The sequence below is a fragment of the Equus asinus genome, chromosome 5 (assembly GCF_041296235.1).
Source record: "Equus asinus isolate D_3611 breed Donkey chromosome 5, EquAss-T2T_v2, whole genome shotgun sequence".
Classification (NCBI taxonomy): domain Eukaryota; kingdom Metazoa; phylum Chordata; class Mammalia; order Perissodactyla; family Equidae; genus Equus; species Equus asinus.
The window spans coordinates 54087014-54113879 of NC_091794.1; the positions used below are offsets into that span (position 1 = coordinate 54087014).

Consider the following 26866-nt stretch of genomic DNA (forward strand, 5'->3'; position numbering starts at 1 on the left):
GAAAGAAAAAAGGAGAGGAAGATTGGTAACAAAACTTAGCTCAGGGCGAATCTTTCCCAGCAAAACAGAACAAACCCAGAAAACAAGTGTTAGTGATGATGTCAAGCTGGAACTCCTTACTATTGGTAGGAATGTAAAATGGTAAAGCCACTGTGGAAAAAAGTATGGCAGTTCCCCAAAAAATTAAAAACAGAATTACTGTATGATCCAGCAATTCCACTTCTACGTATATACGTAAAAGAATTGAAAGCAGGGTCTCAAAGAGATTATTTGAACACCCGTGTTCACAGCATCATTGTTCATAGAGCTAAAACATGGAAGCAACCAAAGTGCCCATTGATGTATGAAAAGATAAGAAAAATGTAGTACATACATACAATGGAATATTATTCAGCCTTAAAGGAAGGAAATTCTGAAATACGCTATAGCATGGATGAACCTTGAGGACATTATGCTAAGTGAAATACACCAGCCACAAAAAGATAAATACTCCATGATTCCACTTATATAAAGTATCTAAAGTAGGCAAGCTCTTAGAAACAGAAAGTAGCATGGTGGTTGCCAGGGGACAGGGGAAGGAGGAGTGAGGAGGAGTTATTTAATAAGTATAGAGTTTAGGTTTTTAAAATGAAAAGAGTTACGTAGATGGATTGGATGGTGGTGATGGTTGCACAAAATTATGAATGTATTTAATACCACTGAACTGTACGCTTAAAAATGACTAAGATGGTAAATTTTATGTTGTATGTATTTATCACAATAAAAATCTGATGAAAAAAGTCAACAACGTTTTTCTTAGAGTTTCTTTTTCAAACTGAACAGTATCCTCAAAGGGACTATAATAGGCCCTTTTGCCCAATCTCGGATGATTGGAAGCAATCTTTAACCGTAAGGCCATCTGGAGGGTTTGCAAACAGCAGCCAGAGAGCTAATGGGAATACAGTTACTTCCAGCTGGCATGTCAAAATTAGTATAACAAACTAAACCGACAAAACTATCTTTTCATTACCTACTTTCTTTTTATGCATTTCCTCCAGAGCAATATGTACATTTACTTTCCTGAGAAAATCTCCTGCCCCTCTCTTCTGTTAAAATAATAACATCTCCATAAACCTGCTTCACTGGTAATATATTCTTTACTCTTCAGTACTCTCCCTTTCATTCAAAATCTCTAAAGAATAAAAACAAGTAGAATTATATTTCAATAATCTACCACTCTAAATTTTGGAATTATCAAGTACTGCCACTTAGGCAAACCTGAGGAGACAACTGTCTCGGTCTTAATTCAATATTCTTCACAAAGATACCCATTTCACATTGCTTATTAGTTCCTGCATATACAATAAAGAAGGCTATGGAGAGGTCATGGGGTTATGGATTTATTCATGAGATCCAGATAGACGATATGACTTTTTATGTTTAGAATGAATCCAATGAACTACATCACTTCTGTCATTTCAAGCGACTGTTGTCAGGATGCCGTGTCATCAATAAAAATGTTAATTATTAGTATACCACTTACTAATGCAAACAAATACATAATACAGTCATGTGTCGCTTAATGACGGGGATACATTCTGGAAAATGTGTCGTTAGGTGATTTCGTCATTGCGCAAACATCATAGAGTGTGCTTACAGAAACCTGGATGGTACAGACTACTACACACTTAGGCTGTATGGTACTGATATTACGGGACCATCATCATATAAGCAGTTCGTTGCTGGCCAAAACATCATTACGTGGTGCGTGACTGCATATTTTATAATTACAACTATTAAACCAATCCACGGATGAAGGATTAAGTCTGTAAAGCTGCAGTGATCATTTATACAAACATTCTTAACACAACCACTAATTTTGATATCGCTAATATTAGAAGTTGGATTTTGTGTGACAATATTAGGGTTTTGTGCTATGGTAGCTCTGTGATCAGATTCCTGGTTCAATTCCCAGCTCTGCCACTTATATTTGAATGACCAGTTACCTGGTCTCCCTAAGCTTCAGTCTCCTCATCTGTAAAACATGTATTATAGTTGTGTTATCTCATATGGTTTCTGTAAAGATAAAATGAAACATGATTTAGGAACTTAGCATAGTGTCTGACATATAGTCAGTGTTTAATTAATGTTGGTTTCTAGTATTTTTAATGAACCATACAAAGACATGTCTCTAACTTTCTTCTTATTAAACATAAAAATTATAATTCCTACAAAAATAATGCTATACTTCCTAAAAAATGTGAATCTATGGAGATATACCAGACAGGAAATACTTCTACATTATTTTTTTTTTTTGCCTGTTGCACGTATGAAGATGAATAGAGGCAGCCTTCGGCAAAACTTTGAAGTTTCACATCCCCAGTTCTTTCTACAAAAAGTCTTGTTTTACGGCATGCCGACACAATTTTAGTCTCTGACTCATTATTTTTCTTCTCACTAGCCTTAAAACGCATATATACCTATTTCTTCTTCTTCAACTCTATTTCTTAAAAAAAATTATAGAGGGCAACACTAGGTGCTTAATTTTATTCAATCGGAATCTTCATACTATTTCCTTGTTCGGTTCCTTTAATTCATCTTTATCTGTCCCTCCTCTGCATCCTCTATATTTGTTTCAGGAAATTTTAAATTATACACTCAATCTACATATTCTCAGAAAGTTTGATCATATGACTACATAGGAAACTGTTTTCCAATACTAAGAAAAATAATACCAGGATTAGTGTCTGCTTTTCTTCCACTGCAATTCTTTCCTTTCTTTCTTTCTTTTTTTTAAAAACAGTTTATGTATCAGCTATAGAGTTCCATTCCTTAGTAAGCGTAACTGCTTAATAATTTCCTATTAGGAGTCTCTGAACTCTGTTTATCTTTGCTAGAGCTAGCATTATCCAAATTGATTCTCATAAAATAAAATATATGGTCAATAATTAATTAGCCAAGCAAATATGTCTTTGTGTCTTCCTTACCATAGGCAATATTGGAAAGTTCAAATTGTAGAGACATTTTTGGGAATGAAGGCTGCCATATTTTTGAATGGACAAGGCAAGTCCTATGGACTAGCTCATGTAGATAGGGAACCCTAGGGACCAAAGATGAGTGGTCATCCAAAATGGTCAAAAGGAAGAAGAGACACCAGGTTAATACATGCCGTTTGAAATCAGGCAGTTGAATTCTAGAACGAGAAACAGAGAAGAGACTATGCCAACATCATCTGAAGCTGGATAGAAAGAAGAAAGAATATAGAAATAAGGAATGAGGACAACTGAATGATATATAAGTTGGCTTGGTTAAAAGTATAGTTTCAAGAAGACCCTGCAAAGCATTATAATAATAAAATAATTACCATGACCTTGACTTAATGTGATAACCCAATTTTGTAATCCAATTCAGCAAACATTTATTGAAAGCCTATTATGTATTATGCATAGTATTAAATAACACATTAACGATTATACTGTGTACTAAGAATATAAATATGACATTCTTCTCCTTACTATGATTATTGTCTAATAGAATAAATCAGTAAGGTTGCAAAATTTGATTTAATTTGGCAAAATTGTAAAATAATGACATGGAGTATGAATTAAGCTGGACAAGTCAAAGATGGTCAGTTATTTTTATGACCTATGATAAACTTGTAATATTATAAGAGAGGGAAAAGCAATTCTATATGAATTCAAAACTTTGAATAATAAAATAAAAACAAATATTAATCTGAAATACAGAAAGTAAATGACATTCTAAGTACAGAAGCATTTGAAGATATCACAAAGGGAAATGGTGAGCAATGTGATACATAAGATTAAACCTTTTAAATTGCTTCCATTTCTTTTTTTTTAAACAGCTTAATGGTTTTTCGTTTTGGGTGTTTTTTTTGCTGATGAAGATTCGCACAGAGCTAACATCTGTTGCCAACCTTCCTTCTTTTACATATGAGCTGCTGCAACAGCATGGCCATTGACAGAGAAGTGGCACAGGTCTGTGCCCAGGAATCGAATCTGGGCTGCCAAAGCAGAGTGTGCCGAACATAACCACTAGGCTACCAGGGCTGCTCCCTTCCATTTGTTAACATTTGTAAGATGCAACAAACTGAAAAACTTGTCACAAAGATGACAGACAAATGCTTAATATTAATTCATAAACAAGTTTAAAAACCATTGCAAAGTTTATATTGTCAGTGGAAAAAGGGGCATAAATATTCAAAAGACAATACACTGAGTAGGAAATGAAATGACTGCTAAACATTTAAATTTCCAATCACATAATTCAAGAAAGTTCAGCTTAAAGAATAATGATATATTATTTCTCCTATTGATTTACCAAAACTTAAAAAAAAATATTAGCCATGATCAGGACATAAAAAAAGAGTCAACAAAAAAGGAGAAATTAAGATAATAGAAGAAAAGTAAATGATGACAATTACCTTCTCAAGAAAAAAAAAAGGGGGATTTGAGATAGAGCTTAGTTAAAGATATTTCCTTAAAATGCTTTTTTTCCCCAGACGTCAGGGAAGGATGAAACAATCTGTACGTAGAGACAGTGATGGATTGAATTGTGGAGGTGAAATGAGAGAGCCTGGGACAAGTGTCTTGATTTTGGCTAAATGAGAAGCAAGATTAACAGCTAGAAGTAAAGAAGGATATGGAGAAATCAGAATAGTGAAAACCCGGAGCAGTTAATGAAAGAAGGCTGCCAGAGAGCAGCAAGAATAGGAATTATATTTGGACTTTGTAAATTGATGGTGGACCAAGTCTGTTACTGTGTAGAATTTTCTCCTCTCCTCCCTCATCTCCAGCAGCTACTCTGTCATCTACTTATAGACTGGATGCTTCAATGATTAGAGACCAGTAGTGTGCCAGGGAAGGGCATCAATAAAATAACTTACTCAGAGTCCCTTGATGGAAGAGTCCACTGAAGTGAGGGGAATGCTAATATTTGAAGAAAAAGTGTTGAGCCCTTGAAGTTTGTGGGTGAAATGAAAATAAAGTGATTTCTAAGGTGAATGGCATTAGTTGAGAAGTACATAATTGGGAATTCTGAAGGCTGAGGTGATGTCCTGGTACTTTTAAATCATGTAATTATGAGCTGGAGTAATCCCAGTAATATCCTCATTTTTACAGTGAACTAACTAAAACTTGAACAAGTCTTTTGACTATGCTTCTTTCAGTTCTGTGAGAGGTTCAAGCCTAAACATGCTTATATTTCTTATGGGCACTTATCTAAAAATCTAAAGGTCTATGCTTACTAGAAATATAGTGGGATGCTAGGGAATTGGTCAAGTTCGAAACCTTGATTAGTTAAAAGGCCAACCAATATCGCATTTCTTCAAAGCCCTTTGGATGTGGTGTGTTCCCACAATTGCTACAAATGGTTCCAACTACAAACAGTTTCCTAGACTGCCCCGTCCCCTACTCCAACCACTCATAGATTCCCATCATTGAAATTACCCAGATTTTCTCAAGTCACTTTCCATGTTTTCCATCCTCAAAGATTCACCATTTAATCAGCTTTAACACTCTAAACGAATATCCACCCACTAATCGATGGATTATAAATTTGCCCTTGTTACTTAACAGCTCTGTGACCTTGGAAAAATCACTTCATCTTTCTGTACCTCAAATTTTTTGCCTGCAAAAATGAATATTATAAATATTTTTTGAATAACGTATGAAAATACCCAGCACACAGTAAAGGCTTGATAAATAATAGTCTCCTTCCTTCTTCTCCCTCTCAACAGACCTTCTCTGCTCAGATCCTCCTAGATATTCTCCTCTGATCACTTCTGTCCAACTCTTCCCTCAGAGCTCCACACAGATCTCCTCAAATCGCAAACCTTTCCTGGAAGACTCTTCTATTCCCACAAGTTCCTCTTGGATCCGTCCTCACCATAAACATTTTCCCCTTATTTCCTCAGCACCCTTCACCGTTTAGAATCTGACCTCTTTCAAAAAAAAATGTCAAACAACTCCTAAAAATTACCTTATTTCCCCTCAGTTGTAGGAGATTGCCAGGCAGACTGACACTCGCCCTGCGACACTGCCTTTGTGAGCAGCTGCGTCAGGGCTGTGAGTGAGTGCCTGTGGCTCTGTGGTTTCCTTTGGCTCTCATGTGCCTAGAATTAGGAGTTAATGGAGGTGGAAGGAGCACGTGGTGGTCAATGATTTCATATGAAGTCCTGTTGGTTTGTTTCTGTGAAATGGAGAAAAGCAGCAGTAAATACTTTGAATAAATACGGATTACAAAAAAGCAAAGTATGTGTATAGAATAAAATTGAGCATTTACTTAAACTGATGTGCACTTTTCAGGAATTTTAATTGTTTATTTGTAAGAAAACAGCAATTTCTTTACAAGATGAAGAGATTTAAACTCACACATTCTAGACGTGTGCTAATAAATATGAAATGTTAACTTCATATACAATTTTAAATTTTCTAGTAGCTATGTTGAAAAATTGTTTTAAAGTAACAACATATTTTATTTGCTATAATATATCCGAAATGTCATTTCAACTTATAATCAATAAAAAATAAGGTATTTTACATTGCTTTTTTTGTACCAAGTCTTCTATATTCAGGGGTAATGATAGAGACACACCAATGTTGACTTGGTAGATACAAGTTATGGTAGGCTGATAATAGCCCACACCACCACCAAAGATATCCACATCCTAATCTATGGAACTTGTGAATGTTACATTATATGTCAATAAAGAACTTTGTAGATGTGGTTAAATTAAAGATGTTGAAATGGGAGATGATCCTGGATTATCGGAGTGGGCTTTAAATATAATCACATGTCCTCATAAGAGGGAAACAGAGAGACATTATACCACAGAGAAAGAAGAGAAGTAAACAATGTGATGACAAAAGCAGAGACTGGAGTGATGTGGCCATGTGCCAAGGATCATTCACAGCCCCCAGAAGCTGGAAGAGTCAAGAAACAAATTCTCCCCTAGAGTCTTCAGAGGGAATGTGGCCATGACGACACCTTGATTCAGGTACAGTGACACTGATTGTGGACTTTTGGTAGCCCCAACTGTGAGAGAATAAATTTCAGTTGCTTTAAGCCCCAAGTTTGTGGTAATTTGTTACAGCAACTACAGGAAACTAATACACATGTCATTTAGAGTAAAGTAATAACATTATATTCTCTCCTTTTTTGTCAATGTCTAGACGAAGGCCATTGGTCCTATTCCCAGAAACTGCCAATGAAATGCTCAATAAATGTTAGTGCTGAAAATGTCTTACTTAATCTTCCATCTCATATAGTTTCAACTCTACCCATATGCTGAAAACTTCCAAATTTGTATTTCTATCTTTCACCACTCTTCTGTTCTCCAAAGTAATATTTCCAAATATCTCCCGCGCATTGCCGCCTGCATGTCCCACACTGATCAACAACTCATCATGTCCAGGTTGAATTTATCAGCATAACTTAAAACTATCTCTCCCTTCCCTGGATTAGTTAGTGGACCAGTCACTTGTATCTAGGGTGACCTTACTATGGGTTAGCCTAAGACAGCACTAGTTTATTCTTGTTCTTGCATCCTATTCAGTTTAGTCCTTGTTCTAAGTTTTCAACATATTTTTCATGAAGTCTTCCTATTTTTAAGAAGTTTTACAGTTAAGAAATGCCTTAAAATAACATGCATTTGGGAAACTTCCACTTTTTTGCCTCCAGGTTCTGCCATGGTGTCATTTAGTAGTGTGTGAGAACCAATTAAGTAAATAGAATATTCACTTTAACATGTAAGTAATCTGGAAAAAAAAAAAAAGGACTAGCAGTAACACTTCTGTCTCTTCCTGATCCTCTCCAGAGATAACAACCACACATGGTACTGTATGCGTGATAGAACAAAATGTTCTCAGATGTAAGCAGCACAGAGAGGTACCTCCTTTTAGTCTCAAGGGGCAATGGAAGAAGTATTAGACACTACTGTCTTTGTTGGCCACTTGGTGTCCTGGCCACTTGGAGTCCCAGCCACTTTTGCCTGGCCTGTTCCATGGCCTGTGAGTTTAACAGAATTGCTAAGCCTCCACTTAGCAGGGGTTGTATGAAATGTGGGAAGGTATAGGTTAAGTATATTTGTTATATATGTAGGAAAGAGAGGCTGAGAGGTCCTGCCATAGAGTGTATAGCAGCCATCACACTCTTGCTATGATGGCTTTGTTCTATATTTTACGCTGAATATTTATAACTAATTTCACTGACTGCTGGAATTTTCATTTTGCAATAAACTCTTTTAGCAGCGAGCAACCAAAAAATTTAAAATCCAAGAAATAGATGTTCAGTGAAAAATATATTACTTGCGCAAAACACTTGTTGACATTTATTATCCACCATAAATCTGCAGGAGAAGAAACAGCATTTAGCTTAAAATTTTGCAAAGAAAACCATGCCAGTAGATCATGATTTAATTAATATAGTTACACAAAGTAGGTTTACATATTACTCTGTGAAACGTGACTTTTCATTTAGATAAATGACTATTCTAAATTAATTTCACTCTTTTTCAATCTCAAGTTTTCTTGTGTATATACAAAATGAATAGCAACAACTGTTCATGGGTTGGCTCTCTTTTCCAAAGAAAAATTTTGCAAATGATTAAATAGTGAGTAGTTTAAACTAGTCTCAACAGTTATTTCAAATAGAAAGTCAGTTAGAGTCATCCCAATAATAGTATATTTTCATCTAAACCAGGGACTCTAGGTAAAGCTTTGGAAATTAATTATTCTTTGGCGAAATACCTGAGAGTACTGTCATTATGATTCTAAAATAGTTATAATTTCAATCTTGAAGGTTAAGATGATATGCTTTCAGGTAGATAAAATATAAATATCTGTAGACCACGAATAGTAGCAAAGGCAATATTCTTTTTGATTTAAGAAATACATGGAGAGTAAATATATTTAGAATTGGTTGTATACACACAAGATTAATAATTATATCCAAACAATCTGTAATATTTTACCGATCTAGTATACCAAGCTGTATGCCGTAGCCTCTGCACATACACAAACACACTGACACATTAAGAGGATTTTCACACTTTCTCTCTTTGCTGCCCATCATCAATAAATCCATAGAAATGTTTTAGCCTTTAAAAAACCTTTTAAACCAATCTAAGTGTCCCAAAATGGTATTAAGTTATGTTGTGAAAGGGTTTTCTAAGTTTTGCTTACTTTTTTTTCCAACCCTTTTTTGTTGGAAATCCTTTAAAATGTCAAAAATTGTCAACTTTGACACTTTCAGAAAATTGAAATTGAAACCAAAACTTAGAAATAGAATACAAATTTTTTCCTACTGAAATAAACAAAAAAAGGAACTTGGAAATCAGATGATGAGAGTTCAAACAGGGTACATAATTTATTTTTGAAAATTTGAAAATCTATAATTGAGCTCCAGAATAAATTGTCTTCTGAGGAAAAACTTGAAGGTCCTCTTTTTCAATTGAATAAATTTATATTCTGTACCAGAACAGAATGAAAATACAAGGCCTCTGTTTTTTGCAACATCAAAGTTTGAAAACAATCATAGAGACATCTTATTTGGTGAATTTTTCTGTAAAAATATTTGTTGAAAAAAGTTACTTTGAATAAAAGTAAAAAGGCAGTGCTGTTGAAAACACTTGGGCTAAAATTTTTACACACTTCAATAAAAAAAAAGTAGAACGAAGAATATTATTCATTTAGCAGAATTAACTCTGAGCTTACATGTACCTTCAGAAAAAGACAGAAGGATTTTCTCAACCAAAAATATTTCGGGCCTATAGAACTTTAACAATAGAAGTCGTCAACAACTTCAAATTGATTAACGATAAAATGCAACTTTGAAAAAGATTACAAGCAATTTTATTTAAAAAAACAAATTTATTTGAACATATTTAAAAATACATTCTTCAGTGACATGGTTTTAGAGACAGATACGGCTATGAAACTATTTAAAGTGTATGGAAGTGAACCAAAGATAATCATTCTACTTATGTAATTTTTTTTAAATGTTTTGCTTTGCTTTGATTTTTATTTGGAAAATAATCTAAAAAAAACAAAACAAAAAAACTAGTTTTTGAATAAATGTATTTTATATATTCACTAATGTAAAAACCAACAAATTCATTAAGAAATAAACGTCAACATAATAAAAATTTGATTATTTTAGAACCCACTTTCACTTTCGGAAGTTTCCTGATTTGGTTAAACCTTCCTATCCAAACCTGAAATCATAGAGCCGTCCACCATCTTCCTTCTCTCTCACTGTCCTGACCTCACATGTAATAGATTACCATATCCTACCAATTTTTTTACCATATTTTCTTGTTTGTCTTCACTTCCCTGGCTTCATTTAGGTCCTCATCATTCCTTGTAAAACTATGTGGTAACTCCCTAGTTCAACACCCCCTTTACACACTCTCAATTCTTTAGACCAACTGCTCTCATATGAATTTTCAAAAACGAAAATCAGGGGCCAGCCCAATGGTGCAGTGGTTAAGTTCACACGTTCCACTTCGACAGCCCAGGGTTTGCCAGTTCAGATCCTGGGTGCGGGCCTATGAACTGCTTGGCAAGCCATGCTGTGGCAGGCGTCCCACATATAAAGTAGAGGAAGATGGGCAAGGAAGTTAGCTCAGGGCTGGTCTTCCTCAGCAAAAAAGAGGAGGATTGGTGGCAGATGTTAGCTCAAGGCTAATCTCCCTCAAAAAACAAAAAAGACAGAAAATCAGACTTTGTCACTCAAATGCTATATGAACATCAGGGGTGCAATACCAGCTATAGTCTAAATATCAAACTCCTTCAATGAAATTACAAAGTTTTCTATAATTTAGTTTCTGCTTTTGTCTTCATCATAGGCCTTGTCCCACCTCACTCATCTCAGGCCATATGCTCCTCTGTCTGCCTTTGCACATGACTTTTTCTCCCTCCTGGAGTTGGCATCTCTGTCTTAACTGCTTGGAAATCCCCTTGTTAGACTTCAAAACCTAGTTCAAGTGATGTTTCCTCTTGTTGCCTTCCTTATCCATGTTGCAAAGTTGAAATGACACTTCTCTTTGTCTGATGCCATGGTGTGCGTGTGAGTGTGTGTAGTAACACTTATCCTACTAGATTTTAATCATTATTTTTAAGTCTTCCTTGCCTTCTGGACTATGAGACACCAAGCCATGACATTTAGCTTTGGATTTACAATGCCAACTGAAAATAGATACTCAGATATCTTTGTTTTCTCAGTGGATAGATGGACGGATGGATGAGTGAATGACCAGACTATTCACAGACTATTCAAGGTTGGTTCTTTATATTTTAGTATGCTATGTGTTTCTCATAGATATATGAAAACACACAAAATCAATGCAAAACTCAGAATATGTACAAGGCAAAAACTGAACAGATAGATAATGATAAAGGATTCAGTTTTATTTGTCAGATGTGTGTGAGTTTTTCCTTATTTTGTGTCCTAGATTTGGAAGTTTGCCTTCAACAATGTTGATCATTGAATTTGCCAAGAATACTTGCATTTGTGTATTTAATTAGACAATTTCTGGATTATTAAATAATTTAATTTTACATTGCATTATCATTGCTCAGCACAAATGGCACAAAGTGTACTGCATATCAAACTAATTTTTGTTATATTAATTTATTTTGTATCAGTATTCTTTTATTATAGTTACTTGAGAAAATGTAATTTCTTTCTCAGGTTCTATAACTGATATAAAACTGTGCTACTGGGGCCGGACCCATGGCCGAGTAGTTAAGGTTGCACGCTCCACTTTGGGGGCCCAAGGTTTTGCCGGTTTGGATCCTGGACTCGGACATGGCACTGCTCGTCAGGCCACGTTGAAGTGGCATCCCACATGCCACAACTAGAAGGACCCACAACTAAAAATATGCAGCTATGTACCGGGGAGCTTTGGGAAGAAAAAGGAAAAATAAAATCTTTCAAAAAAACACAAAAAACAAAACTGTGTTACTGAAAACATAGTGCAGGAGGGTTAAATTTCAATATAAAACATCAAATTATTTGTGATTGCCCAAAGGCTTTTTTGTGATTTCAACTTGGTCATGAAACAGTCTTGAAGCACCTAATAATTTCTTTTACTTGTACCTTCCAAATCTGCATTTTTTGTACCTTCTTTTATTTGTCCAAGAGAGTTATTTAGAAATTTTGGCAGGTACCAGTATAGAATAGATCAAAAACAGTCAAAATTTGTGGCTGGCCCCATGGCCGAGTGATTAAGTTTGCATGGTCCGCTGTGGCAGCCCAGGGTTTTGCTGGTTCGGATCCTGGGTGCAGACAAGGCACCACTCGTCAGGCCACATTGAGGTGGTGTCCCACATGCCACAACTAGAAGGACCTGCAGCTAAGATATACAACTATGTACCGGGGGGATTTGGGGGGATAAAGTAGAAAAATAATTTTAAAAAGATTGGCAACAGTTGTCAGCTCAGGTGCCAATCTTTAAAAAAAAAGTCAAAATTATATTTTCTACTTGAGAGTGTATTAATTTTGAATTCTGCCTTCTAAACCCATAAATACTGGGTTCAGATTTGTATATATCTTTGTGAGTGAGGGTTCTGGAATCTTCCATGGACTCCACTAAGTTTGATGACAACCATAATGATATAAATCAGTGATGATGAAGATAATGATGATGATGGTAATAATTCTTTGCATGTTTTACAAACAACATTATTTCATAATAAGGTGTATTAATTAGACTCACATATTAATCAAAGAACTAAATTTAAGAGAAGCAACTAGACCAAATACACTCTACCTGGAAGAGGCTGGACACAAATGCAGGTCAAATTTAATGTTCTTTCCACTATCTATGTGTATGATTAGTGAGACTATTTGATTAGACTTAAACTTTACAAAAATAAAATTAGTATCCTAATGTGATTGATTTTCAAGATAATAGATTTATAATTTTGAAGTAATGTTTTAGTATCAAATTCTCCCTTGAATGATGAAATAGAAAAATTCCAGCCCCTTCAAAATAACAGATAGTCCCACTTTAAAATATAATGTAGTTCACTGAGCATTATCCATCAGTAGGACAATAATATAGATGCAGAGAAGGAGACTATACATATTATCAACTCCCCTAAATTTAAGAACTCATGCCGCATTTCCAGGTACCTGGGCAACTTTGGCCATTTGGGGATTTCAAGAACTATGAAAGTAAAGTTCTTTCTAAACAGCAACAAAGACCATGAGACCAGCATGCAGATGAGAGAACAGAGATCCAGGAATCATGAACGTATAGAGAAAATTATTTGAAACGATAATTATCTTATTTGTGCTCTTACAGAATCAACATTTAAAACTGAAACATTCTTCAGTAAACACTAAGATCAGGCATATCTGTTTGTACTAGAAAGAAAGAAATATATAAATAGTCCAGAGACTGAACACCATTCTGAATATTAAGAAACTGTAGCCAAAAATAATTCCTAAACTCATATTCCTTCATTTCTAAGTAAGTTATAATATAACTTGTCAAAAGCTTTTTTCTAAAATAGTTTTCTTGAGAGATACTATTTTGTGATTGTGTACTATCCCCAATCAGCTACTCTTGACATTCTAACAGAGAGATACCCTGCCTAAACCATGGGCTCCATTTCACTGAATGAACAGCCAATAGCTTTTCAGTAGAGAAAGCAGTAAAGATCATACAGTTAAATAATAGCTACATACCTGCCAGGTTACTGTGAGTTTTGGCATCCTTGGCATGCACTCTTAATTTGGCCAAATACTATTTCATTTGCTGCCATGTTGTTCCCCAAGGTACCCTTTGGCTTTTGAAATTGATCTGACATCTGCAGTGCTTCCAGGAATGAGGTTTAAAAATATAACAGTGATTCTGTGGAAATGTGTATAGAGACCTGGGAATTCAAATATACAGTTTTTTTCACTTACGAGTTACAATACATTCCCTATCTATGTCAAGCTTTACTTTAACATACATATTAACTCTTCATCTAAGCTTTAAAGCAAAGTATAAATATATGATGAAAGTTCAAAGCACTACAGCCATGTTGGTAAAATTTTATGTAGCTAAAAATCAGATTTTTTTTTAAAGAGAAGCTTTTAAAAACTATTCCTCCAACTCTGGCAGTGCAGCGACCCACCAGCCGCCTCTGACTTACAAACTCCTACTGCGGTCCCAAGGGAGCAAGGGAGACCCAGTGACTCCTTGTGAGTGGGCAGTGGCAAGTTGGAGCCCCAGCAAGCCTAATCCATGGTCCAGGGGGAAAATCCACAGTTCCACAGCAGCCGCAGGCAAAGCCTCTACTCAGAATTAGCGGAGAGGCCCCACCCAGCATTCAGAATTCTGGGAAGCCCTGGGGCAGGAGGAGCCTCTCCCTGTGCAGCAACCCACCAGCCACGTCTAACACACAAACTCCTGCTGTGGCCCAGAGGTGGCAAGGGAGACCCAGACAGACCATGTGACTGTGCAGTGGCAAATTGGAGACCAAGCAAGCCTGTTCCACAGTCCAGGGGGAAAATCCAGTCTCACAGCAGCTGCAGGGAAAGCCTCTGCACAGCATTAACAGAGAGGCCCCACCTGGCAATCACAAGGCTGGAAGGCCCTGAGGCAGAAGTAGCACTGCTCGGTGAGCTCACCACAGACTGCAGTAGATACCCATAACTCTGCTGTGTCCCATAGTGGACAAGTGAGATCTTATGGGCCCTGACATTGGCAGAGCTGTGAGTCTAGGTGAACCTGCTCCCAGATGCTGTGAAAGCCCATAACACCACTGCAGACCCTAATGAGGGAGCACACCTAGGTGGTCTGTGACAATAGGCACCAGCAACCTGAGGCCCCATTGCGATTGTCCCCACAGCTGAGGAGAGACCCCCACAGGGCCACTGTGACCACAAGGAGGGGCCCAGGTCCAGTCAGCAACAGCTGACAGGGATCCTGGTCAGTGCAGATTACACAGCTGCTCCCCCCCCCCCCCACTCCAGTAGAAGCAAGTGGAAGCAGTAACTAAACTCTATCTCTATGCAGAGGCACAAATCCATGCCATCAAGCAGTATTAAAAAAATATATTAAATCTCCAGAACAAGGAAAATGACAAATACCCAGAAAACAATCCCAAAGACACTGAAATCTATAACCTAATTGACAATGAATTCAAAATAGCCATCATTAAAAGCTCAATGAGTTACAAGAGAATACAGATTGACAACTCAACAAGTTCAAGAGCTATGTCACAAAAGAGCTTGATACTATAAAGAAGAACCAATTAGAAATGTTGGAGATGAAGAATACAATGGAGGAGATTAAGAAAAATCTGGACTCTCTGAACAGTAGGGTCACTAATATGGAAGACAGAATTAGCAATTTGGAGGATAGGAATATAGAAATGCTGCAGATAGAGGAGGAGAGAGAACTAAGACTAAAAAGAAATGAAGAAACTCTCTGAGAAATATCCGACTCAATTAGGAAATGCAACATAAGGATTATAGATATGCCAGAGGGAGAAGAGAAGGAGAAGAGGGCAGAAAGCCTGTTCAAAGATATAATGGCTGAGAACTTCCCAAACCTGGGGAGAGAGATGGAACTCCATGTGGCAGAAGCTAATGGATCTCCAAACTTTATCGATGTTAAAAGACCCACCCCAAGGCATGTAGTAGTGAAGCTTGCAAAAGTCATTGACAAAAAAGAAAATACTAAAGGGGGCAAGGCAGAAGAAAATAACCTACAAAGGAACCCCATCAGGCTGTCAGCAGATTTCTCAGCAGATAACTTACAGGATAGAAGAGAGTGGAATGATATATTCAAAACTCTGAAGGACAAAAACTTGCAGCCAAGAATACTCTATCCAGTGAAAATATCCTTCAAATATGATGGATAAATAAAAACTTTCCCAGATAGACAAAAGTTAAAGGAGTTCACTGCCCCATGATCCCCCCTACAAGAAATGCTCAGGAACACCCTCATACCTGAAAAATCAAAAAAAGGAAAGGGGTTACAAAACCCAGAGCTAAGGAGACAAGTAGAAAGACAAAAACAGAAAGTTGCAGCTCTCCATCATAACAGGTTAGCAAAGGCTAAGTACATTAAAGATAAAAGGAAGGGAAACACCAAGAATAAATATAATCTTGTCATTTTAACCACAAACTCATAACACAAGAAGGAAGAAAAAAAAATCTGGGAATAACAACCTAGAAGGGTAAGAGGAAAGGAATGAAATGGCTTAATCTAAGGAAATAAGAGGCTATCAGAAAACAGACTATCTCACATATGAGATGTTTTATACAAACCACATGGTAATCACTAAACAAATAACAAGACTAAAGACACAAATTACAAATAAGAAGAAAACCAATATAGAAATCTACCTACTGAATTAGTAGTCCAAAAATCATGGGACAAGAAACAAAGGAAATGCAACAGAGCTGGAAAACAAGTGATAAAATGCCAGCATCAGGCCCCCACATTTCAATAATCACTCTAAATGTAAATGGATTGAACTCTCCCATCAAAGACACAGAGTTGCAGGATGGATTAAAGAACAAGACCCAATAATATGTTGCCTCCAGGAAACACACCTCAGTCCCAAAGACAAACATAGACTCAAAGTGAAGGGATGGAAGATGATACTCCAAGCTAATAATGAACATAAGAAAGCAGGTGTGTCCATACTTATATCAGACAAAGTAGACTTCAAAGCAAAACAGATAAAGAGAGACAAAGAGGGAAGTTTATAATGATAAAAGGGACACTTCACCAAGATGACATAACACTTATAAATATATAGGCACCCAACACAGGAGCACCAAAATATGTAAAGCAACTACTAACAAAACTAAAGGGAGATATCAACAACAATACAATAATAGTAGGGGAACTCGACACCCCTTAACACCAATGGATAGATCATCCAGGCAGAAAGTGAACAAGGAAATTATATAATTAAATGAAAAATTAGACCAGATGGATTTAATAGATATATATAGAACACTCCATCCAAAAACAGTAGGTTACACATTTTTCTCAAGTGCACATGGAACATTCTCACGGATAGACCATATCTTGAGAAACAAAGCAAGCCGCAAGAAATTCAAGAGGGTTGAAATAATAGCAAGCATCTTTTCCAATCATAATACTATGAAACTAGAAATCAACTATGAGAATAAAGCTGGGAAAGGGGCAAATGTGTGAAGCCTAAACAACATGCTACTGAACAAACAATGGATTATTGAAGAAATCAAATATTATCTGGAGACAAATGAAAATGAATACATGCCATACCAACTCATTTGGGATGCAGCAAAAGCAGTCCTAAAAGGGAAATTCATTGCAATACAGGCTCACCTCAATAAACAAGAAAAATTTCAGATAAGCAATCTCAAATGACACCTAACAGAATTAGAAAAAGAAGAACAAACAAAGCCTAAACTCAGTAGAAGGAAGGAAATAATAAAAGAGCAGAAATAAACAATATTTAAACAAAAAAGACAGTAGAAAGGATCAATGAAACAAAGAGTTGGTTCTTTGAAAAAAATAAACAAAATTGACAAACCCTTAGCCAGACTCACTAAGAAAAAAAGAGAGAAGACTCAAATAAATAAAATTAGAAATGAGAGAAGAGAAATCACAATGGATATCACAGAAATACAAAACATCATAAGAGAATATTATGAAGAACTATATGCCAAGAAATTGAGCAGCCTAAATAAATGGATAAATTCTTAGACTCTTACAACCTCCCAAAACTGAAGCAGGAAGAAATAGAGAATCTGAATAGATCAATCACAAGTAAAGAAATTCAAACAGTAACCAAAAACCTCCCCCAAAACAAAAGTCCAGGATCAGACAGCTTCTCTGGAGAATTCTACCAAACATTCAAAGAAGATTTAATACCTATCCTTCTCAAACTATTCCAGAAAATTGAGGAAGATGGAGCACTCTCTATTCTATAAAGCCAACATCACCCTGATCCCAAAACCTGACAAGGACAACACAAAAAGGAAAACTACAGCCAATATCCCTGATGAACATAGATGCAAAAATCCTCAAGAAAATTTTGGCCAACGGAATACAGCAACACATTAAAAAGATTATACACCATGATCAAGTGGGATTTATACCAGGGACACAGGGATGGTCCAACATCTGGAAGTCAATCAACGTGATACAATACATTAACAAAATGAGAAACAAAAACCACACGATCATCTCAATAGACGCAGAGAAAGCATTCAACAAGATCCAACATCCATTTATGATAAAAACTCTCAATAAAATGGTTATAGAAGGAAAGTACCTCAACATGATAAAGGCCGTATATGACACACTCACAGCCGACATCATACTCAATGGGCAAAAACTGAAAGCCATCCCTCTGAGAACAGGAGCAAGACAAGGGTGTCCACTCTCGCCACTCTTATTCAACATAGTACTAGAGGTTTTGGCCAGAACAATTCAGCAGGAAAAAGAAATAAAAGGAATCCAAATAGGCAATGAAGAAGTGAAACTCTTGCTGTTTGCAGACAACATGATCTTATATATAGAAAAGCCCAAAGAATCCATTGGAAAACTATTAGAAATAATCAACTACTGCAGCGAAATTCCAGGGTGCAAAATCAACATACATAAATTAGTAGCATTTCTATACTCTTAACACCAAACTAACAGAAAAATAACTCAAGAACTCAATCCCATTCACAATCACAACAAAAAGAATAAAATACCTCAGGTAAATTTAACCAAGGAAGTGAAAGATCTATACAATAAAAACTACAAGACTTTCCTGAAAGAAATTGATGACGACATAAAGAGATGGAAAGACATTCCATGCACAAGAATTGGAAGAATAAACATAGTTAAAATGTCCATACTACCTAAAGCAATCTACAGATTCAATGCTATCCAAATCAGAATCCCAACGAAATTCTTTACAGAAATAGAACAAAGAATCCTAAAATTCACATGAGGCAACAAAAGTCCCCAAATTGCTAAAGCAATCCTGAGAAAAAAGAACAAAGTTGGAGGCATCACAATCCCTGACTTCAAAACATACTACAAAGCTACAGTAATCAAAACAGCATGGCACTGGTACAAAAAACAGGTGCACAGATCAATGGAACAGAATTGAAAGCCCAGAAATAAAACCACACATCTATGGACAGCTAATCTTCAACAAAGGAGCTGAGGGGATACAATGGAGGAAAGAAAGTCTCTTCAACAAATGGTGCTGGGAAAACTGGACAGCCACATGTAAAAGAATGAAAATTGACCATTCTTTTTCACCATTCAGAAAAATAAACTCAAAATGGATCAAAGACCTAAAGATTAGACCTGAAAGAATGTCTTCTAGAGGAAAATATAGGCAGTACACTCTTTGACATCAGTATCAAAAGGATCTTTTCAGACACCATATCTCCTCAGACAAGGAAACAATAGAAAGAAAAAAGTGGGACTTCATCAGACTAAAGAGCTTCTGCAAGGCAATGGAAAACATGATTGAAACAAGAAAACAATCCACTAGTTGGGAAAAAAATATTTACAAGTTATATATCCAACAAAGGGTTAATCTCCATAATATATAAAGAACTCACACAGCTCAACAACAAAAACTCAAACAACCCAATCAAAAAATGGGCAAGGGACGTGAACAGACATTTCTCCAAAGAAAATATATGGATGGCTAATAGACACATGAAAAGATGCTCATCATCACTAATCATCAGGGAAATGCAAATCAAAACTACACTAAGATATCACCTTAAACCTGTTAGAATGGCGAAAATAACCGAAACAAAAAGTGACAATTGCGGAGAGGTTGTGGAGAAAAAGGAACCCTCATACACTGTTGGTGGGAATGCAACCTGGTGCAGCCACTATGGAAAACAGTATGGAGATTTCTCAAAAAATTAAAAATATAAATACCATGTGGCCCAGCCCTCCCACTACTGGGTATCTATCCAAAGAACTTGAAATCAGCAATTCCAAATGTCGCATGCACCCCTGTGTTCATTGCAGCATTATTTACAATAGCCGAGATGTGGAAGCAACCTAAGTGCCCAACAACTGATGACTGGATAAAGAAGATATGGTGTATATATATACATACAATGGAATACTACTCAGCCATAAAAAGGATAAAACTGTCCCATTCACAACAACACGGATGGACCTTGAGGGTATTATTTTAAGTGAAATAAGCCAGACAGAGAAAGACGAACTCTGTATGGCTCCACTCATAGGTGGAAGTTAAACACATAGACAAAGAGAACTGATTGGTGGTTACCAGGGATAGGAGGGTGGTGGGGGTAGGGCACAAAGGGTGAAGTGGTGCAGCTACAACATGACTGACAATAATGTACAACTGAAATTTCACAAGGTTGTAAACTATCATAATCTTAATAAAAAGTTAACAAAAAACTATTCCTCCACATTGTGTTAATGTTAAATATAAATTTCATGGAATTATTTCTCTCAATTTAAATCTCTCTAATCTCTCCCTTGATTTAACTTTAAACTTTTGGTTTTACATCACTTTCTTTAACTATAACCAGGATATTTATGTTCCTGTTTTCCATCTTTTATAACTTTCTAAAGCACAAGTTTGATAGTTTTATATTTTTATCTGACTACGTTACTTTCTGTTCAAGATTTCCCAATATTATTCTTCTAAATCTGTTACTACTTGAAAGTGTCCATTTTTCCTCTTTTGTTTTTGCTATTATTCTTCTTTTGTGGATTTCTACTCTTGGTTGCTTATCTGCAGTGTACTAAATTTTCTCTTTAGTGTATTTTTAGTCTCTTCCATCTATGTAGTTATTTCTAATTCTCTACAAAATTCTCAGAAACAAATATAACTTTTCTGTTCATTGAGACTTTATTTTAAACAACTGAAAAAACATGTTACCATCTTGTTACCGTAATTCTTTTCCAAGTGGAATACTGTATTGCTTTAGACCAGCATTTCCAAAGGTTAATATGTTAAAGGGGCGGAAAACCGCTCCCGGGCCAACTCACTTCAGGATTCATTTTATTAAATATGATTAAATTAGCTTCTTTACCATGAAACTTTACAGAATAATAGACTAAAAAATTTTATAAATCTCTAATAGAATCTTTCAAACTCGTTTGCCCAAAGAATCTTTTTGTGTCCAAGAATCATATAGACTAATCCCATAAACTAACCAATTTAGGGGGAATGTGGATTAAATATCAATCACTTCAGTATCATAATGTACATAAACTATCTTTGTCTCTCTCTCTCTCTCTCATGTGTCCCTACCCTCCCAGGATAAATATCTAGTATGTTCCAATTATTATTCTCATGGTTGGAGATAGAGTGATGAAAGGGCAGGGAAGGTCACTGTTGAAAATAAAGTTTATATTTTAGAGAAGAGAAAAATAATATACAAGTAAGACAAATTCAGGTAATGATGAGTGCTATGCACAAAAAAGCCAGTGCATAAAACAGAGAGAACTGAGGTAGTTCTTTAGATTGGTTGTCAGGGAAGTTCTCTCTGAGAAGAAATTTGGGCCGAGACCTGAATGAAAAGAGGAAGGTAGGCATGTGAGGATCAGAGGGTAGAGAGCTCTAAGCAGGGGAAAAAGCAGGTGCAAAGATTCAAGGGCAGAAGTAAGTTTGATGTTTTCCGGGAACTTAAAGCATCTTCATGTAGTTAGTAAAGTCTTTGAGGAGTGGAGAGAGAGAAACATTAAGACTGGAGAATGAGGCAGTGACCATATCATGTAGAGACTTGTATAGAGCTTAGATTTTATTCTAATGCAATGAGATGCCACTGGAGGATCTTGAGCAGAAGAATACCATGAGTTTTAAAGGATTACTCTGGCTGCTGTGTGGAGAATAGCTAATTAGAGAGCAAAGGTAGAAACAGACAAACCATTAAATAGACTATTGCATTAGCCCAGATGAGTGAAAATTTCTTTGACTTGGGCAGTAGCAATGCAAATGAGAGGTATTTTGGAAAGAAACAACAGGATTTGTTGATGGGTAAGGTATGGGAGCTGAGAGAAAGACAATAATGATAATTCCTAAGTTACTTTAATCAAGAGAGTGGATGTGATACTATTTGTTGATAGGAGGAAGACTGGAGGAAGAGGATGGGAGGACAACAGGAAGATGAGAGGATAATTATGTTTTGAGACCCAAGTGGAGAAATCAAATAGACACTTGGATATACAAATTTGAAGCAGAGAAGAGAGATAAAGGCTGCAGAATGTTCACTATGGATAACATTAGAAGTTATGGGACTGGGGGCCGGCCCTGTAGCCAACTGGTTAAGTTCACGCACTCCGCTTTGGCAGCCCAGGGTTTCGCTCGTTTGGATCCTGGGCGCAGACATGGCACCACTCATCAGGCCACGTTGAGGTGGTGTCCCACATATCACAACCAGAGGCACTCATGACTAGAATATACAACTATGTACCGGGGGGGGCTTTGGGGAAAAGAAGGAGGGGGGAAGAAAAAAAGAAGATTGGCAACAGTTGTTAGCTCAGGTACCAATCTTTAAAAAAAAAAGAGGTTATGGGACTGGACAAGTCACCTAGAGAGGTAAAATTGATAGAAAAGAAGAGATGACCTAGGACCAAACCCCGGGAGATAGATATATTTTGAAATTTTAAGTTTAAAAACTGTAAGTTTTTAAATTACTTTGTGTCTTGAGAAGTGGACATATTCAGGAAGCTTTAGTATCCTCTGAGAATATACAGATCACAGTTCTGGGGAAATCCAAGGACTAAGCTACCAGATCAGACTGAAACCAGGTACTGGAATTATGTTCTCAACCAAAGAGGATAACTCTGTGAGGGCAAAAATCTGAAGTCTCATTATTCAGAAAAAGTACAACCGGTATGTTTCCTGTCCCCTTATTATTTTCTATAAGGAATTACCAGTTAGTTTCTGGTATATTAAGATATAACATTTGATTTTCTGAAAGAAGAACTGCTACTATCTGGGCAAGGTATTCAGCAAAGTTATCCAGGTCATGTACTAAGCAAACCTTTACATTAATAGATCTATTAGAATAGATGCTTCATTGCCATAGGTAATTTAGGGACTTCTTTTAAAATGCTACTACAATCGCAATGCATAGAACATATAATCAGTTCCAACGTGAAAATCTATTTTAGCAGTTAAAACAATTGAATAAAAAACCAGTAGATCCACAATAATGAAATTCACCAGCATTTAAATATCCATGTATGTATCGATATATCTATGTGTCTATCTTTCTATCACTTAGTGCACTGATATATTATTTACAATCAATTAGCCAGTTTATTTTGTCCTCCAAATTTGATCTTTAAACAGCTTAAACATCTTCCAAATGTTTTCTTTTTCATTTTTAGAAGAAAACATCTTACTAGTGTTATTACATTGTTCCCAAGACAACTAAAAAACGAGCATAATGAAGTGATTCTATTTAAATATCTGCCTAAGTTAGGATAGCTCTTGGGGAAACTGAAGACTGTGTCATAAGAAAAAAGAGACCATAAATATTTAGTGAGTCATTAAGAAATTAGTTACTAGATACATAACAGTATACATTATGGCTATATATATATAAATATATATATCTCATACTAATATGTTTTCACTAGGAAATAATTAGGGGGTTGGGTTGCCAGCAGTTCCCGTTTTATAAAATATGTGTAATCACACTCTGGCTTCGTGCACTACAGATGATAAACTGTACAGCTCTAGCTCTGGGGATTTACAAATGAAGACCGGGTTTCTGGAACCAGGAAGTGTTTACAAATTGTGTCAGACTCTTATTTTCAATCTACATCTGCTTTAGATTAGATTAGATAAATTCAGTTGTGATCAGTTTTGTGAACAATGACGTAACTTAGCGGTGGTGAAAAGTAGTGGCACAGAGGAAAACAGTAATAAAACTGAGACTGGAAGAAAAGATCGGAATCACTGTAGCAGATTGACGGGAAGGGAACAAAGTATCACCAATAACTGCTCAGACCTGGTCTGAAGGCATAGCTCATTTGATTCAGTTGCTGTTATGAAAAGGAGATTTTTCTACAGAGACAGTTATAAAGAGGTACAAGGAAACATTTTTGTTTAATTCTATCAACATTTTCAAATAACACATGACTGCATCATCTTTACCTTTTTCCTCTTTCTACTTTTTTCCTCTTTAATGAAATGCATAATTATTCACTATTAGACAATTTTTCTTTATCTTTCTTCTTTTTTTTTTGTTTTTTTTTTTTGCTGAGGAAGAGTTTTTTGCCTGAGCTAACATCTGTTGCCATTCTTCCTCTTATTTTGCTTGAGGAAGATTAGCCCTGAGCTAAGATTTGTGCCAATCTTCCTCTATTTTGTATGTGGGTTGCCACCACAGCATGGCTGACTAGGGTGTAGGTCTGTGCCCAGGATCTGAACCTGTGAACCCAGGCTGCCAAAGTGGAGCATGCTGAAATTAACCACTACACCATGGGGTCAACCTCCACTATTAGACATTTTTGATAGCTCAATTATATAAAAGTTCTCAAAAGCTGTGTTAGATCATTATTACCTTTAAAGAAAACATAAATTTAATTCTTATGTTTATATTATTTTAATCCTATTTACATTTACTTTAGTGCTTATAAATAAGTCAGATTAACACATTTTGAAGATTTGATTAGGCATAGCACTATCTGAGGTAATTTGGGGCTGTGAAGAATAGCAAACAATGGTCTTATCCTCAACCATCTTGAAATTGGCTTGGAAAACAAATGAAAATTATGTGGAAATGTAATTCCAACAGAACAGGAATTATATTGCAGTTTAAATAAATATTTTTAAAGACCATAAATAAATAAATAGTAATAAAATATGGACAGCACAGAAAGGCTCTGAGTGATATCAGCAAGATTGTGGAATAGGAAGCTCCAGCCCTCAACCCCCCATAGAAGTGCTGATTTGAAGAACTGCCTATCGACAAGAATAAGTTTATGGGAGTTCAAGAGTCCAAGTGAGAGGTTCAATTACCTTATTAGAGCAAAACATCCAAGAACAAATGCAGGAGAACGTAAGAAGAACAGTTTCACTTTATCTGTGTCACCCCTCCTCCAAGGCATCACAGCTCAGTGCCAGGAGAGACCCCCTCAGCCAGTGATTTCTCCCAAGGGGAAAAGTGAGAGCCAAGTGAATGCCTGGCTTCCCAAGCATCGTGAAGCACTGCCCAGAAGGCCCACTGTCTTGCCCCACTCAGTACACAGAGGGAATCAGAATGGCTCAATCACTGAGGCAGCTAGAAGCAAGGAAAGGGGAGGGAGCTTACAGCAGGGGGACAAGGAGGGAACACTCCCAAATTTATTTTATGAGACCAGAATTATCCTGATATCAAAGCCAGACAAGCACACATCAAGAAAAGAAAATTACAGGCCGATATCCCTGATAAACATGCATGCAAAATCTTCAACAAAACACAAGTGAACTGAATTCAACAACACATTAAAAGAATCATACACGTGAGGGCTGGCCTGGTGGTGCAGCAGTTAATTTCAGAGGCTCCACTTTGGCAGCCTGGGGTTCGCCGGTTTGGATCCCTGGCGTGGACATATGCATTGCTTATCAACCATGCTGTGACAGACATCCCATGTATAAAGCAGAGGAAGATGGACACGGATGTGAGCTCAGGGCCCATCTACCTCAGCAAAAAAAGAGGAGGATTGGTGGCAGATGTTAGCTCTTCCACACACACACACACACAAAAAGAATCATACATCTTGATCAAGCAGAATTTATCCCTGAGATGCAAGGATTGTACATCATTTGCAAATTAATAAATGTTATACACACTACGTTAACATGATGAAGGATAAAAATCATATGATCATCTCAGATGCAGAAAAAGCATTTGACAAAATTCAACATTCATTCTTAATAAAAAACTCCCAACAAACTAGGTATAGAAGGAATATACCTCAACTTAATAAAGGCCATATATGACAAGCCCACAGCTAACACTATACTCTATAAGGAAAAACAGAAAACTTTTTCACTAAGATCAGGAATAAGACAAGGACACTCATGCTTACAATTCCTATTTGGAATAGTACTGGAAATCCTAGCCAGAGCAATTAGGAAAGAAAAAGAAATAAAAGGCAACCAAAGCAGAATGAAGACGTAAAATTGTCTGTTTGCAGATGCCATGATTTTATGTATAGGAAACACTCGAGTCTTCTAAAAATATGTTAGAACCAATAAATTCAGTAAAGTTTCAGGATACAAAATCAACAAACAAAAATCAGGTGTGTTTCTATGAACAACAAATGTATAAAAAAAGAAATTAAGAAAACAATCCCATTTATAACAGCATCAAAAAGAATAAAATATTTAAGGATAAATTTAACTGAGGAAGTGAAAGATTTACACATTGAAAACTATAAAACACTGATGAGAGAATTTGAAGAAGAGACAAATAAATGGGAAGATATCTCATGTCCATGGACAGGAAGAGTTAAGATTGCTGCAATGTCCAGACTACCCAAGGTGATCTACAGATTCAGTTCAATCTCTATCAAAATTCCAAGGGCAGTTTTTACATAAATAGAAAAAAGACTTCTAAATTTCATATGGAACCACAAAAGACTTTGAATATTTAAAGCAATCTTAAGAAAGAAAAATGAAGCTGGACACACCACATTTCCTGATTTCAAACTATATTACAAAGCTATAGTAATCCACACAGTATTGTGCTGGCATAAGAACAGACATATAGACCAAGGGAACAAAACAAAGAGCCCAGAAATAATGCACACATATAAATAGCCAACTGATCTTCCACAGGGGCTCCACAAACACAAAATGGGGAAAGGAAAGTCTCTTCAATGAATGGTACTGGAAAAACTGGATATCCACATACAAAA

General features: G+C 36.2%; 1 long non-coding RNA gene across 1 annotated transcript in view; it reads right to left on the reverse strand.

Moving 5' to 3' along the window:
* Nucleotides 1-26866, reverse strand: part of LOC123285960 (uncharacterized) — a 296087-nt gene that overhangs the window by 127120 nt on the left and 142101 nt on the right. The window contains exon 2 of the long non-coding RNA XR_011503750.1: nucleotides 5980-6189. This is a non-coding gene — a long non-coding RNA (uncharacterized lncRNA). The remainder of the gene's footprint in view (nucleotides 1-5979; nucleotides 6190-26866) is intronic.